The sequence below is a fragment of the Drosophila santomea genome, chromosome X (assembly GCF_016746245.2).
Source record: "Drosophila santomea strain STO CAGO 1482 chromosome X, Prin_Dsan_1.1, whole genome shotgun sequence".
NCBI classification, from domain to species: Eukaryota; Metazoa; Arthropoda; class Insecta; order Diptera; family Drosophilidae; genus Drosophila; species Drosophila santomea.
This window is the reverse complement of record NC_053021.2, coordinates 22069185-22084219: the sequence shown is the minus strand read 5'-3', so window position 1 is coordinate 22084219 and position 15035 is coordinate 22069185. Positions and strand designations below refer to the sequence as shown.

The window sequence follows — 15035 nt, the reverse complement described above, 5'->3', positions numbered from 1 at the left end:
AAGGACCTCGTGTGTGTATGTGTAGGTATGCGTATGAGCGGTGGAGCATGGTAAATTAGACCATGTAGACGCCCTCACACCCTCGCAGGCGAAAACGCTTGACTGCTCTCATTAGACAGCCGTTTGGTTACTTTCATGGTCCTTGCCTGGTTTTGACTTGACTTTTTAGCTTTGACTACACTTTGCACTCCAAAAGCCGGCTCCTATGTATCTGAGCATCTGTATTTGTATCTGTATCTGCGGCTGTGTGCTCGGTCTCGGTTGCTTTCGTTTTTATTTTGAGCATGAAATGTTTGTGTTGCCTTGTTTCTGTTTTGCGCCTGAATTGTTCAACGCTTTTGTCCTTGTCTTTATTAAAACATTGCCTGCAGCAACAGCAGGAGCAAATACAGAAGTATGCGAAGAAAATGTGTGCGTCTTTTGAGTGTGTGCTGAATATTCCACATTTACTTCTTGAACTATCACTGAACGGTATAGCTCTTCGAAATTCGATTTTAAGTGGCTGAACTACTGGGGCATCTGGGAAATACATAACTCTATAACTGTATTGGGTTAATTATAGCCTCTGTGCCTTTACCGAGACTTGAAGCCCCCGATGCGCACAGGTTTTCGCCCTGTGTAGCAAATGGCAAACAGAGATGAGAAATAGCAGAGCGAGATGGCCGGCAACTGAGGGCCATTAACATTTTCTTTGGCTTTCTTTCGCTTGTTTGCCTACACTTTCCCGGCTCTGTTTTCCGAATGTGGCTCTCTGGCCTTTCCCCTCGGCTTTCCCATGTGCTTGTTGCCGCTGGTTAAATAATCTTGTTCTTGGCTACCGTCGAGTGGTGCCGTTGGGCGCCGTAGGGTGCCGTGGTGGTAATCATGGTGGAAAAGTGGTGTACAGCTAACCAACAGTTGACCCCCAATCAGGCTGGGCTTCGTCTTTCAACTTGACTTTCTAGTAGTACAACTCGCAGGCCTATCGCGCCCTTCCTAGCCCTCCTTCTCGGAAAATGCAATTCGTATTCATGGCAGCATGTGCAGCATCCAAGTCCTGGCAAGGACATTCAGTTCTGCTCATCCACCTTTCATGGCGCTCACCATTGCACTATGGGGAATTTGACCTGTTTTTTTGGCATAAATTAATATCTCGTAAGCTATTTAAGATAGGATGATAATTTGTTTTTGTCTTGTCTTCTTTGTCCAGCTTTTTATTTCATTTATTTATTTTTTTGGTTTTTTCATTTATGCAACAAATTGACATAAAACATGCCATAAGTAACTTTGGTGGCGTGCGCCAAGAGGTTCCTACCTAAAAATTTAATTTTCGCGAAAAGTCGCGAATGAAACCTATATGCTAAATACACAAATTGTTAAGTTCACACGCACAAAACAAGCAACATATTAGTAGAAACACATAGTACACACCATAAGTATTCATTTCAAATTTGATGGGTTTAGGCCTTTTGGGTGAGGAGATATTCATTTTAGTAAGCACTATAAAACGAAGCTCTCCGATGGCACGTGCTTTATGTTTGCAACAGCTGACTTTACAGCTGTTACTTTTAACATTGGACTGTTAATTTTACATTTGCGATACATAATATAAATCTTTGATCAACTCTTAATAATTTAAAAAAAATTTTCAAAATTTGCAAAACTTTTAAAAATACATTTATGCCAAAAATACAGGTCAAATTTCCCATAGTGCATTGGCAGTGCAAAAAAGGCAAGTGCCCAGTCATAATCCACTCGCAGGTTCTCTTTAAAGGGTGCTCCTACTTTTTCTATCAATGAAACCAATCTTCAAGCACTTATTTTGAAATAGATGATATAAAAATTTAGGTGGCAGCAGGGGATATTTGGATTTCGAATCATTACGTATTGATACGACTGGCAATTCCCAAATATCTATTTTTAGTTTTCGAAATCTGGAAATTGATATGGAACTACGCAAGAATATAGCTAGACGGAATTGGCCAAACTACTTAATTTCATAGCCATTTGTATAAATACTAGATAAATAGCAACAGCAAATCAAATAAATAGTAAAAATCCTACGCTAACCAAAAACTGAGCCTTTTTCCTAGTGCACCCACTCGCATTGCCAGAAAGTCCTGCATATGTGCCCTCATGTACTCAGCCACATTGTATCCACTTCTGAACTCTTGATTTCAGATTTTTCTTTTGTGTCTCGACTGCGGTGTGCACTTGCCTTTGATTTTCCTTATTTTTCCAGCGTACTCTCCAGCTTTTCTTTTTCGCTTTATCCGCCGACGGCTAAAAACTCTTGATGGTGGGGCGTTGGCCACCGATTTGGGTTTCAGTTTACTCCTCTAACCTTTATTACGTTTTACCCGAGGGGCAAAGTTGGCTATTCTTTAATGAGCACAATTTTATTAGCCGCTTTAACGTTGTTTCTTGGCCACGTGGCCGCCTGCAACCTTACTGCCCACAAAAAGGAGAAAAATGAAAAAAGTCCCGCCGCAGAATAATCTTTGCTTTTTTCGGCGCCGTTTTATGTACAAAACGAATTTTGAACTTTCGTTTGACAATTTTTAGCATATTTGCCTTATACATTCCACGAAGAGGCCACTCCAAAATCAACTTGACCAATAACGAAAGCAAAGTAATGGGTGCCGTACTTTTGTTCTTTTGATGCGAAGCGAAATTTAAAAGAAAATCATTTGTGTTATACATTTTTGAATACTAAATGTTAATTTTTCGAGTAAAATGTACAGCTTTATATGAAAGGACTAGAGTTTTCGGGATACGTAACATATTATTTCCAATGCAATAAATACTGAACACCTGAAGAGCAGAAGGCTCAAATCCTAAACTATCGACATCTCGAACTGTTATGGCTACAAATTTAATTTAGTGATAGATCACACGAATCAAAGTTACCCAAACGTTTTCAAGTACTATAGATATGTTGTTTTCAAGAGTTCCTCCAAAAAAGGTTGCATTAAAGCAGAGGAAAAACAACTTGAAATGGTATTCCCTTTGCTGCCTTTGCCTTTTCCTTTTCCTCATCCAACAAAAGGTAAGCAGCGAGGGCAATAAATATGTCTGGGGGAAGGACAGAACAGGAAGGACAACAAGATTCTGCCCGGCATTAACAAGAGCAAAATCTTCCGATCCTGGAAAATGCACTTGCAAAATAAAAACACTACAAAATATTTCTCAACACTATAAAAACGTAGGCAGAATTCACATATACACACATCACTTTACTGGCTTTGAATTATGTAGTTATTTTAGAACAGTAATGTTAAAATCTAAATGTTAAAGGATGGTACTTTAATTGAAAAAAAAAAAAAATATAAAAAAATGAATAAAATTAGCAAAAACAGGTAATCTGGACTTGAGATAGGAATGCGATAGTAAACCACAAAGTGTGTTTGTCAACTTTTGCTAATTAACCCAATCTTTACACCAATCGATTTTAAGGTTCTTTGGGTATTTTTCTTGTAGTGTCGGAGGATGCAGTATCGACTGCGGGTGTCTGTGTGTGGGAACTATTTGTAGAAGTTAACGTGAATAATATTTACTTGCTGGCATAATAAGTAGAGCTTTTGTATGGATATTGGACGAACGCAGGACGCTCTGCTTGCTCCTCGGACAGGCCATCAAAATCTAAAGTATCATCTATGCGCCCTCCACCTTTTCCTTCTCTCTCGCACACACTGCCACTTATCTACACACACACACACACATACACACTGTAAGTACATCTATTTGTTTATACTTGCGAGCTGGCTCACGTTATTTGCTTAGACAACAAAATCAAATTGAAAAGTAAACTCAGTTAGCATTCAAATGCTACAAAATGTATTCCACCTATTGGTGTCTGCATATCTGGGTATGTGTATGTGTGCATTTGTATATGAGTGGGTGTCGGATGTCGGGTGTCCATGCAAAATGGCGGCGATTGGGTCAAGTTTTTGGTGTTGGTCGGCTGCTGGGGAAGTTGGCGATTGTTGGTCTGCTCAACAATTTTCTATCTTTCTACATTTGCGAGTACAGGGAGTACCAACATCACGCGGCATTACCTTAGCTATACATCTATGTGAAATAGATGGCGTCAGCCCTTCTTGTGACAACAATAGATATTATTAATCTAATTTTAAAAACGAATCCATTTCCTGGTCCCAAAGAAGGTGCTGCCTGTGGAACGACTCATGCTTACCACCCTTAAGACCCAGAAAACCCCTTACAATCCCACTGTATCGGCTGCTAGCTTGCTTTTTCGAAATCATGCAAATAGATTTACAATAATCATAAATATAAAGCCGTCGGAGGCTCGGGAGTTAGGCTGCATTGTGTATTTCAATGCTTCCTCTACATTTCAGTGCCGAGACATAGCACAAATACCCGGGATTTGGCAGCTCGAGCAGCTGAGACCCAAAGGTGTCCTGAGAAGAAGTCCTGGGGCAGGACAGCTTCCAAATAATTCGGGCGAATGTCGAGTTGAGCCTTTGACTAAACAAATAACATTGACAAAATAGACACGGAGCAGCCGTGGGACGAGACAGAAGAGAAGGGGTTGTGGATTCGGGATTGGATGCGAGAATGGAGAATGGATTCGGAGTGGATTCATTGGTGGAGTGGGAGGTTCTGGGTTGAGGGCTGAGGTTGAGGGTGACGGTGAGGTGCAAAGGAGGCGTTGCGAAGGCATAAAAGAAATCGTCTTAATTTCACGTTGTTTATGCTGAGTAATAACGAATTATGCAAATTATTTTATAATAAATTTATGCCAGCAGACACAGCAACAACAGCGAATCGAACGCACAAACGAGCACAGAACGAGCATGAGGATATAAAACACAAGCCGCAACCCAAAAGGACAAACGAACGAACAAACGAACGAAGGTCTAAGGACAGTCAACAAGGCGGCGCGGAATAAGGCTAAGAATAAGATAACTACGTTTAGTAGGAGGCGAGAAATGCTGTAACTGTCGACGTGGATGTGGATAGGGGTCGGTGGCAGAGTTGAGCCATTCAGAGTTCAGCTATTTCGGCTATTTCAGCGGCCATTTTGCGCGGCCACACTGCGCGAATTGTTCTAGAGTGAACAACTAATATCTAATAGATATTAATATTTATTAATATATATTCTATACGTTTTCAAACACCAATATTTGTTGAAAAATCAGAATGATTAGATAACAGCGTTATTTCCGACTGCTTTCCCCGCAGTAGCACCTCTGAGCAGGACCCTGTCCATGGGTGTGGCTCGGCCTTATGTCTCCATATTCATCGCCGACTCGACTCCAATCTCAATCTCGCCATCCGTTTCTGGGCTGTCTTTTGGGGCGCGTGTGACCAAGTATGCATAAAAATCCAATTTGCCTGCATGCTGCGCGGTGGCGGAGGGGGTGGGGCAGGTGGAGGGTGGAGTTGGCGGAAAAGTGGGCGGGCGGGACAGAAAACTCGAACGGTGCAGGCAACACGTAACAATCAAAGTGAAAACAAGGCTACACGGACATGGAAAACGCAATGGTTACTGTTACAGTAATATTTATGGATTTCACTTCTCCCACCACCCACCATCCACACACGTAACCACACAAACAGAGCCACAAACACACAATGGAGACAAACAATGGCTTTAAAGGCAAGAGCCAGATTATCCTTATGTATGGCTCTGTTAATGTTTTACCTGTATGCAAGCTGTATGTACGAGTACGAAATGAAAGTGGAAAACGGCAAGTGTCCCACTTCCATCGTTTGCCAAGTCAATCGGGGATTTGCGAGAAAATCTCAAATCTGTGGCAGATTTGCGAGTGCCAAAATGTACATTCTTGGGGCAACATGGTATTTCTCCTTAAATTTAATCAACACAGGCTCTTCCGTTGCAGACTGTGAAAATGAAGGACTTAAAAGGTGCTTGTTTAATCTTCTTGTTTAATACACGGAAAAAAGATGCCGGATACATTTTTTATTGTTTTTACACCTGTGAATTTATTGTTATTGATTACATGTCGCTGATTTGTCGTTCGGTTAGTTGGTAGCTTATCTTTTATCCTTAAAATAAGATGGTAAGTCCATTCTTTGACAACCGTAAGGAATCCGAAAACTCAATGCTAAAAATAAGCCGATAAAGCGAAAACTAAGCGCGTAATTAAAATTTCAACTACAGTTCGGGCCATCAAATATTTCTGCAGAGCAAATACAATTAGAGTAATTGCCAAATTTTTGCCAGTCAAATACGCTCGACTGTTTCGCAAAATTAATTAATTATTCTATGTAATATGACGGCGAGTGGATGGCTGGCGGATTTCTGGGAAGGCAGGTGGCAGGAGGCAGGAGGGAAAGGTAAATTTCATACTGTTCCAGTCTGACAGCCTTCAAATAAAGAACAAGCTAATAAAAGTTTTTGCCATCCACTGGAAATTAATTACACGCACAGCTTAGCTGCCAGAACCATCTATGTACATATCTACATATCTACCTGTAAGTTAGTTTTCTATAGTCGCTTCTATCTCAAGACCTCTGTGCGCGGTCTCTTTGCATAATAAACAAGAGAGAACGCTATAGTCGAGTTCCCCGACTATCTGATACCCGTTACTCAGCTAGTGGAAGTGCAAAGGAGAATCTTCAATACTGACAGTTTTTGGCGGTTTGTGGGCGTTAGAGTGGACGTGGCAAATCGATACAAATTTACAAGATTAATACAAAAATGAAAAAATAACAAAACATTTTTCAAAAGTGTGGGCGTGGCAGCTTTGGGCGGTTTGTGGGCGTTAGAGTGGGCGTGGCAACATGAATCGACAAACTTGCGCTGCTTCTATGTCTCTGGAGTCTGTGTGCTTAATCTCAACTTTCTAGCTTTTGTAGTTCCTGAAATCTCGACGTTCATACGGACGGACAGACGGACGGACAGACGGACAGACGTTACTCTACGAGTAACGGGTATAAATATTGGACCAGTAATTGAACGCAGGCCAGTGGTGAATTTGCTGACTGATTGGGTTTATCGATGGACATTTTCACTTAACCCCCCGCCGGTCGTAAAACCATATTTTTCTTTATGGCCCAGCGTTGGCATATGGCCATAAAAGCCAAAGTCAGCCAACTGCCAAAATGAAGACGCTTAAGGCCGCAGAAAACGGGAAACAGGACGAAACGGGACTAACGGGACGAAACAGGACGAATCAGGACGAAAGAGAAGGGAGAGAACAGAAGAGCCCAGTACGGCACAGCAAACATTAAACGTAGCAGAAAAGTTTAGTGGCGGTCAGTGGCTGGGGTGCGAGTCCGTTCGAGGCGCTTTTCCTTTTGGCAGACGGCAAAACGGCAAACGGCACTGGGAGCGACCGAAGCAATCCTTTCGTGACTATTTACATTTTTATTGTTGGTTGGTCGTAAAAATTCTGATTAAATACCACGTAATAGATCCCTTTCATGGCCACACTGGACTGGTCCGGCTTTCCCCGCTTTTCCCGCTTTCCCTGCCTTTCTCCGGTGTCGCCACTTTCTCCTTTTTACTGTGATTGGCCGACCGCCCTTGAGCGGGTTAAGTGTTGTTAAATTAGATTCAATAAACAAGCAATGAATATTTTATTGTTGTCTTCAACAAGGTGGACGAAATTATTTATTATTTATGATTTTCTGAGCGATGATGACGGGCAACTAAGTCGCTGAGGGGTGCAGATTGATTTCCGCTTGATTGGCACAAATCTCAATTTAATAGAATCATTTGCTTTTACAACGCCCGAAAACCGTTTTCTTCTATCGTCCTCCAACTTTTTTATTGAGTCCCAAAGTTATGTTGCCCCATAAATAAAGTAAATTGTTGTGCTGAATTTTAATCGCTTTTCCTGCGGTTAAGTGGAGGTCCTTTTCCCCCCTCGCCCCGCTCTCTTAGCCCTGAATTGTGCTGCGTTGTGCTGCTAATGCAGCAACTTAAAACCACGTAAACAAATGCAATTTTCTTTCCGGTTTTAGGTGAACGAGCAGCACGGTGCACGGAGCATCTGATTAATACTCGTATGCCATGGGAAATGAGAAATAAACATGATATTGATTAAGCTAGACATGCCTCTCGCGCACTCACTTGAATACAGTTTAGTAGATGTATTTTAATCAGCTCTTCGCACACATCGAGCGCACTAAGTTCATTTTAGCAGCATGCATACTAAAACCTTGAGACTTAAGCTCAACTAAAATCAGTACCAATTCTCGTAAAACTTCGAATAAGTATGGCAAGTTATCCACTGATTTGCACGATGTTTTGCAGCAGGCGAGCGCATTTTTCCCCGTCGCACTTTTATGATTATCGGGCAGAATTTTCGTTTGTCCTGTTGCACTTTTAAACGCAGTGCCCCCACAAGATATTATGTCATTTTCTAGACCAAGCAGCGTAAGTCTTCGACATTTTACGACTGCCATTTGGGCAACAGAGTTGCTCGATGAACGGACGGAGCGGGGGGAAGTCCTGAAGATCCTTAAGGAACTGTTAAGTGGTCTTAGAAGGAAGCTGCAGTGCAGTTTTTATGCTCCTTCGGTGTTTGCCATTTTTAATTGCTGTCGCTTTCCGAACATTTACTGCTTTAAATGAGCTGAGGCGTCGAGATTTATGGCCCACATACTCGTACACACTCGACGCCGTCATTGATGTATTTCCTAACAAAGTCGCCAAAGCGCAGTCGGGCGCACTAATACATTTTAATTTGGACACTGAAAGCTGCTGGCCCAACTGCAAGGAAATGCCGGGGCGTTAGCAGGAAGTCCTCTGCCCGCCACTTCACAGTGCTTCGAATCGCCATTTTGGCCCTCGCTGCCACGTCGCATTTCCTGTCGCAAACAGTGGTGCAAAACGGGCGTAAAAGCCAGCAATGTGTTTTACGTCTTAATGGTTGAAAATGGTATTCTATATTGTTACGAATATTATCAATTTTTAATATTGTTTTGATCAGTTTGATAACGTAGTACGGTTTATATGAAATTTATTTCTATACCCCAGAACAACTTCTCGCCGTTTATCAATCTACAAGTTGTTATTAAACTAACTTGTAGTTCTAAACAATTGAAAAACTGCGAGGCTAGTTTGGTTGAAGGCGGATGGACGGACATGGCTAATTTGACAGGCCACGTCTTTAATCGGAGATCTTCAATTACATCTGGTTGCGGGTCATTATAATTACAATGCGCCACAATGTGGGTTCGTTCGTTCAACCTTCAAACTTCAACGTTGAGCGTTCAACGTTCAACTTCATAACTTCTCGTTTTCCGAATGTTGTTTGGCAATTTTACTCCTTTGTTCGACCATTGTTGCCTGTTGTTTGTTGATGCCATTTAATTATTTCGACGCAGCCGTTGCTGGCAGAACCACGCCCACTTAGCGCCCTTTGCCCACATCCTCGTGTCCTGGTGTCCTGGAGTCCTGTTATTACTGTTATTGTTACAGTTATTGTTATTATATTGCGTTTTATTTTACTTTTATGACAGGGCTGCGACGGACTGCGCCGCTGCCCGTTGATGACTACAAACTATGCAGCTGGGATGGCGCTTAGATGTTAGAGTGGTCCTGGGCGGGCAGGCGGCAGGCGGCAGGATAACTCGGCATTGTTAACGTTTCCAAGTCCGGAATGAACGCAAATTGTCATCACTCTGCAGGGCTTTTAGCGAGGGGAATGGGTTTTACTTGAATCGATTTAGAGGGCGCTCCATATAGCAATTATAGCTGAAAGGCTTTTCTATACGGATGTACCAAACACTCTGGTTAACACCACAGTTGCTTTTTTGTGCTTGGAATTTATGGAATAAGACCAATTCATTAGGAATAACTCCTTAACAAATTCAAAGGGCAATGGCTATTTCCTAATTCATAGGCATATGGGACAAAGGAACTTTGATAATGATCATTTCTGCCTCATTTAGCCAAATGAATTCCACTAATAACACTAACTTAACCTGAAGAAGTCGAAGAAAATCTGCGGGCACACCGTGAGGATTACGGGGGCTGCGAAGGGCGCAGCAACCTCAGTCGAGTGAGTGCATTCATTATGGATTCACTTCACAGCAAATACTTTCCTCGCATTGTTCCTGTTGGCGAAAGACTTTCCACGAGTGACCCCAAATGTTTTCCCAGCACATTGTTACGGCGACAGGGGAGCTCGGGGATTTCCTCCCTGCTGGCAGTGCGCTATTCGCCTTTCGCTAAGTAGCGACAAGTTCGCACAAAGGCGCAGAAGGAGGATTTTGTGGGGCATTACGTATACGCCGGGTGGTACGCAGCTGCTCCTTTCAACGCTCTTTTCCAGGGGAAATCAGTGTATTACCGGGGGCATACCATCGAATATGTCACACATCCCAGCTATGCTGGGTACTATTTAAAGTTCTGGTTGATACGACACGATAATACCCAACGTCCTCTTATTTGATTGGATTCCTAACGATTTCTATGAGCAACTAGATGCGTAAGTCCTTACCTTAATCTGGCTGTGTGTAAGGTTCAGACTGAAATTAAAATAAATAAAGTCTTAAGTCAGGGTTTCTCAAAACATCCATATATTCTGTAGGTGTATCTTCACTACTTGCATTGTTTACTGCCAGTAATCCACTGTGGGCCACCACTGTCGGTCTTTTATGCAGCTTCTAGGGCGCTTGGGGGCGTGGCCAGAAAGTAGGTAGGTGGTAGTAGGTGCTCAGAAAGTCAGACAGACAGCGGAGTCTTTCATATTTAAACTGACAGTTTATTGTGCTTTTCATTACAATTTTGTTTGTTAGTTTTATTTCGCAAACAAAGCTCGGCAACGGCAGCTGCCTTCGGTGGCCAGAAGCAGACAATTGGGGGTGGCTTTGGGGGGCTTTTGGTGGCTTTCGGTGGGTTCAAGCGCACTCGAGCGTGGAGTCAAACTGCAGCTGCCGCTGCACCACCCCGGTCGAATTTTGCACCACAGTCGTGCCCCGTTGCGGCATTTTAGCCAAACGGAAGTCATAAAAGACGCGCACTTTCCTCTTCTTATTTTCGCTCCTCTAGTGACAAGGACAGCAGCAATAACAATAACACTAACACTAACGCTAACGCTAACGCTGACAATAAGAATAACAATAAGAATAAGAATACGAATAAGTAGAAAAAAACAATGCAGCTATAATTTCTCGTTAAAAAGAAAATGCCAAAACAGCGTTAGATTTTAATGGCCAAGATAATTCCAATAATGTAGATAAATCCATTTGCCACGCGTCTAATTGAGTGGCTCTACATTTTGGCTATAACTACGTTTGATTCCATTTATACTCTGACTTTTATGGCACATGGCTGACGCTGGCCGTCGTTGTCGGTCGAATCATTAATCAAGGCCCAGAAGCCTATGGAGACAGGATGCGATCTCCTGGGGGACGGATCCGGGAGATGAACGGCCCACCGAAGGCCCGACACGGCTTAATGCATCAATCAGGCGAGAGAAGGGTAATAAACCACAAAAGCACGAAAATTTGATGAGTTTTTTTTGGCCGTATTCACTTAACAGGGTAGCTCAGATGTGGCGTTAAAGAGGTGAATTATTTTGCTTATTAGCTTAATCGCTAGACACAGCTTAAACCAATTTACATATGTAATTGTAAATTAACTACAGTTTTTATACCCGTTACTCGTAGAGTAAAAGGGTATACTAGATTCGTTGAAAAGTATGTAACAGGCAGAAGGAAGCGTTTCCGACCATATAAAGTATATATATTCTTGATCAGGATCAGTAGCCGAGTCGATCTGGCCATGTCCGTCTGTCCGTCCGTCTGTCTGTCCGTCTGTCCGTCTGTCCGTCTGTCCGTATGAACGTCGAGATCTCAGGAACTACAAAAGCTAGAAAGTTGAGATTAAGTATACAGACTCCAGGGACATAGACGCAGCGCAAGTTTGTCGATTCATGTTGCCACGCCCACTCTAACGCCCACAAACCGCCCAAAACTGCCACGCCCACAGTTTTGAAAAATGTTTAGATATTTTTTCATTTTTGTATTAGTCGTCTAAATTTCTATCGATTTGCCAAAAAACTTTTTGCCACGCCCACTCTAACGCCCACAAACCTGCACTTCTACTAGCTGAGTAACGGGTATCAGATAGTCGGGGAACTCGACTATAGCGTTCTCTCTTGTTAATTATATAAAGTCCTCAATAGTTGTTAGTTACATATAAGTTCCAAGATTATTTTATACTCGGTAATACTTTATACGACGTTTTAGGTTTATGAGAAATAACAATATCAGTACGCTGAAATGCTTTCTAAAACTCCTCCTGCATTTTTCGAATGCTCTCGATCCCCATTGACGGCCCCTATTAACTTTTTTCCTTTGTTCTTGGCCAACATCAATTTGTAGAACAATGTCGGTTGGCGAAGGCCAGCAAAAAACGGGCTTTAGTGGAATGATGTAAACCGAATGAATGAATCAATGAATGAACGAATAAATGAAAGATGCTGGGCCACGGAATGTGCACGCACAAATGGAAAATGGATAATGATGCGTTTGTGTATTGGGAGCGGTTTTATTAGACAAACAAACACCAGCATCGCTCGCCTGGGGATCCCCGGAATTCTCCAAGTTAAAATGGAACACTCACACTTGCACTCTCAAACTTGCTCTTTTTTAAGTTGTGCTGAAGTTTTCCCTCCTCAACACAAAAGGAAAGCCCGAGAGACAGGTTTTCCTTGGCGAGATTCAATTGTCAAAGGAGACCAGCTCCTTAAAACTGACAGTTTTGGCCGCCTTTGTGCAGTTAGTCGATGCTTTAACAGCTTTCGCACCCTTTCTTTCGACTTCATTTTCACCATCATCGTACACGCAAAAAAATTACTATAGCTATCGCAATTTACACGTGAAAAGAGTATCTTCTATTGCTGATTGTTTTAATGGTTTCCCCTTGTATATGGCGAGTAAATACAAATAAGTACAAAAACTACAGCTTCTGAAAAACTTTAAAAATAGCTGAACTTCAGATTGGGAAATGCTAGAGAAGGAAATTGATAACATAGAGCAATACTTTATTTTCCGTGCAGTCGCCTATTGTTCGCCAGCTACACGCAGCTGTCAAATCACAATACTTGCTAAGAATTTCCATTAACTCATTTTCCTCTCTCATTTTCGCATCCTGCGTGTGTGTGTGTGGGTGTGTGCGTGTATTGATTGTGTTAAGTGTTCGGTGCACTTGAGGCGATGGGCGACTTGGTGGTGGGAGTGGGAAGGCACTGAACCATCGGCTTGTGGCCATTGCTCGAAACTTTCGCCATTGTTATAACAAAATAATGGCCCTCATACACTCGCACTCTCATGCACCCGCTCACCCCCACAGCCGCAGCCTTGCCAGGACTCCACACACACACACACACACACACACACACACACACACACACACACACACACACACACACACACACACACACACACACACCCACACACACGTAAACAGTTTAAAAAGCCTCAAACTTGCTTGAACTTGTCGCTTAATTCAATATGCACAAGTCCTCTTCACACTCTTTTATTCCGGCTTTCCTTGGTCGGCTTGGTCGCCGCCGTCTTTTGTTTCTTTTTATGGCACCGACTTTCACTTCTCCCCTATGATGCTCAACGTCTACTCGTATTTTTCGGATGCACTAGAAGATTGACTATTCTCGGAGAGTTAACTATTCTCGGAGAGTTAAACCGAGCTGCAAATTTTAAGGGACTTACTTATCGGCGATTACCGAAAAACCATTCTTGAATACCACATTTTACAGCCAATGCAAACACATAATGGTTACTCCTTTCGAAGGAATCAGGACTCGTTCCCGCCCAATTTGAGTTTTTTCAGTGTTCTTCGGTCCGAGAAAGCTGATAGCGCATCTAGGCATCCGGATTTGGTCAACAGAAGGGAAAGAGGCGTGTAGTTCGAGTGCTGTACTCACCTTCACACATTAACTCGTGATTGTGGATCGTTTATTCAATTACCTCGGACTCTACGGCTCTGGAAAGAAAGAGAAGAACGGGAAGACGTGGGTGGTGAACTTGAGGCTTTCAAAGTTTTCGCCCACCTATTCCATGTAAGGACCTATCGTGGCTGAATCACATGCATTGGGTTCCCAAGTTGAAGTTCTCTTCAATCGTCCTGGTGCTTGTAATTCTAATAATCTTGTAAGCTGTTTTTTCGTGCACTGTGGCAATTCGGAGGCACGTTTTTCTATTCTATCGATATATTCGATTATGTTTCAATCGCTTGTTCAAATGTAATATGTATGTAAATTAAGTATAGGTGCAGGGTGTCGTAACAGGTTGTGCTGTTACCGCACAGCCCTACGGCGTTAGCGGCTGTCCTTGCAGATTCCTTGCAGTTCTACTGCAACTTGGTTGTGGTAAAGTCTTCTTATGATGACTACGTTACGTTCAAGTTACTTGCCTCCCTAATCGCTGGCCTTGTGGCTCATTAATTATATCAATGATAGACAAAAGTATTACGGCTAAAGCCGAAGCAATGTTTTATTGTCGAAGCGTAAGCTTTCGGATCTTGAACAGAACTAAAGTTCAAAGTTCGTATAAAACTACTTAGCTGCTAGGGTATTGCTTATGTAAAATTACTTAGTTGCTGAATCAAATATATTGGCTGCTTTCTTCAGTTGTTAACTTGTATACTTTAATATATGTATATATATATATATATACGGTATATACATATAAGATTAAATGCCCTTATATTAAGGAATAGCTAATCACCAATGACCTTACACTGCGTAGCCCAATTCCGGAGAGCGTTAGTTATGTTTAAATTTCTTGACGTGCTAAGCAACCTTATGGCACATTTCGTGCACCACTGTACCGTTTCGCAAATCTTCCTTAAAATTAAAAACTAATAGACATCGTGTTGTCGTGAGACCCTTCAAAAATTTGTATACCATTTCATACAGCATTTTTTTGATGTTTCATCAGCCTGGGGATAAGCACGCCTTAAAGTTGAATTTCCCTCGCACTTAAAAAATGTTTCTGCAATATTTATAACGTTCCCATTTCCTTGGTTTTTCTTGAAGGGGCTTCGTGTTCTTTTTTTTTTTGGGTAGTTTTCGGTTCCGTGCACTCGC

At 42.2% G+C, this 15035-nt stretch overlaps 1 protein-coding gene across 1 annotated transcript in view; it reads right to left on the bottom strand.

The window, feature by feature from the left end:
• The window catches only part of LOC120457339 (chaoptin), a 210111-nt gene that overhangs the window by 165356 nt on the left and 29720 nt on the right, over nucleotides 1–15035 (bottom strand). The window contains exon 2 of the mRNA XM_039644848.2: nucleotides 13872–13930. The gene's annotated coding sequence lies outside the window, so the exon portion shown is untranslated. The remainder of the gene's footprint in view (nucleotides 1–13871; nucleotides 13931–15035) is intronic.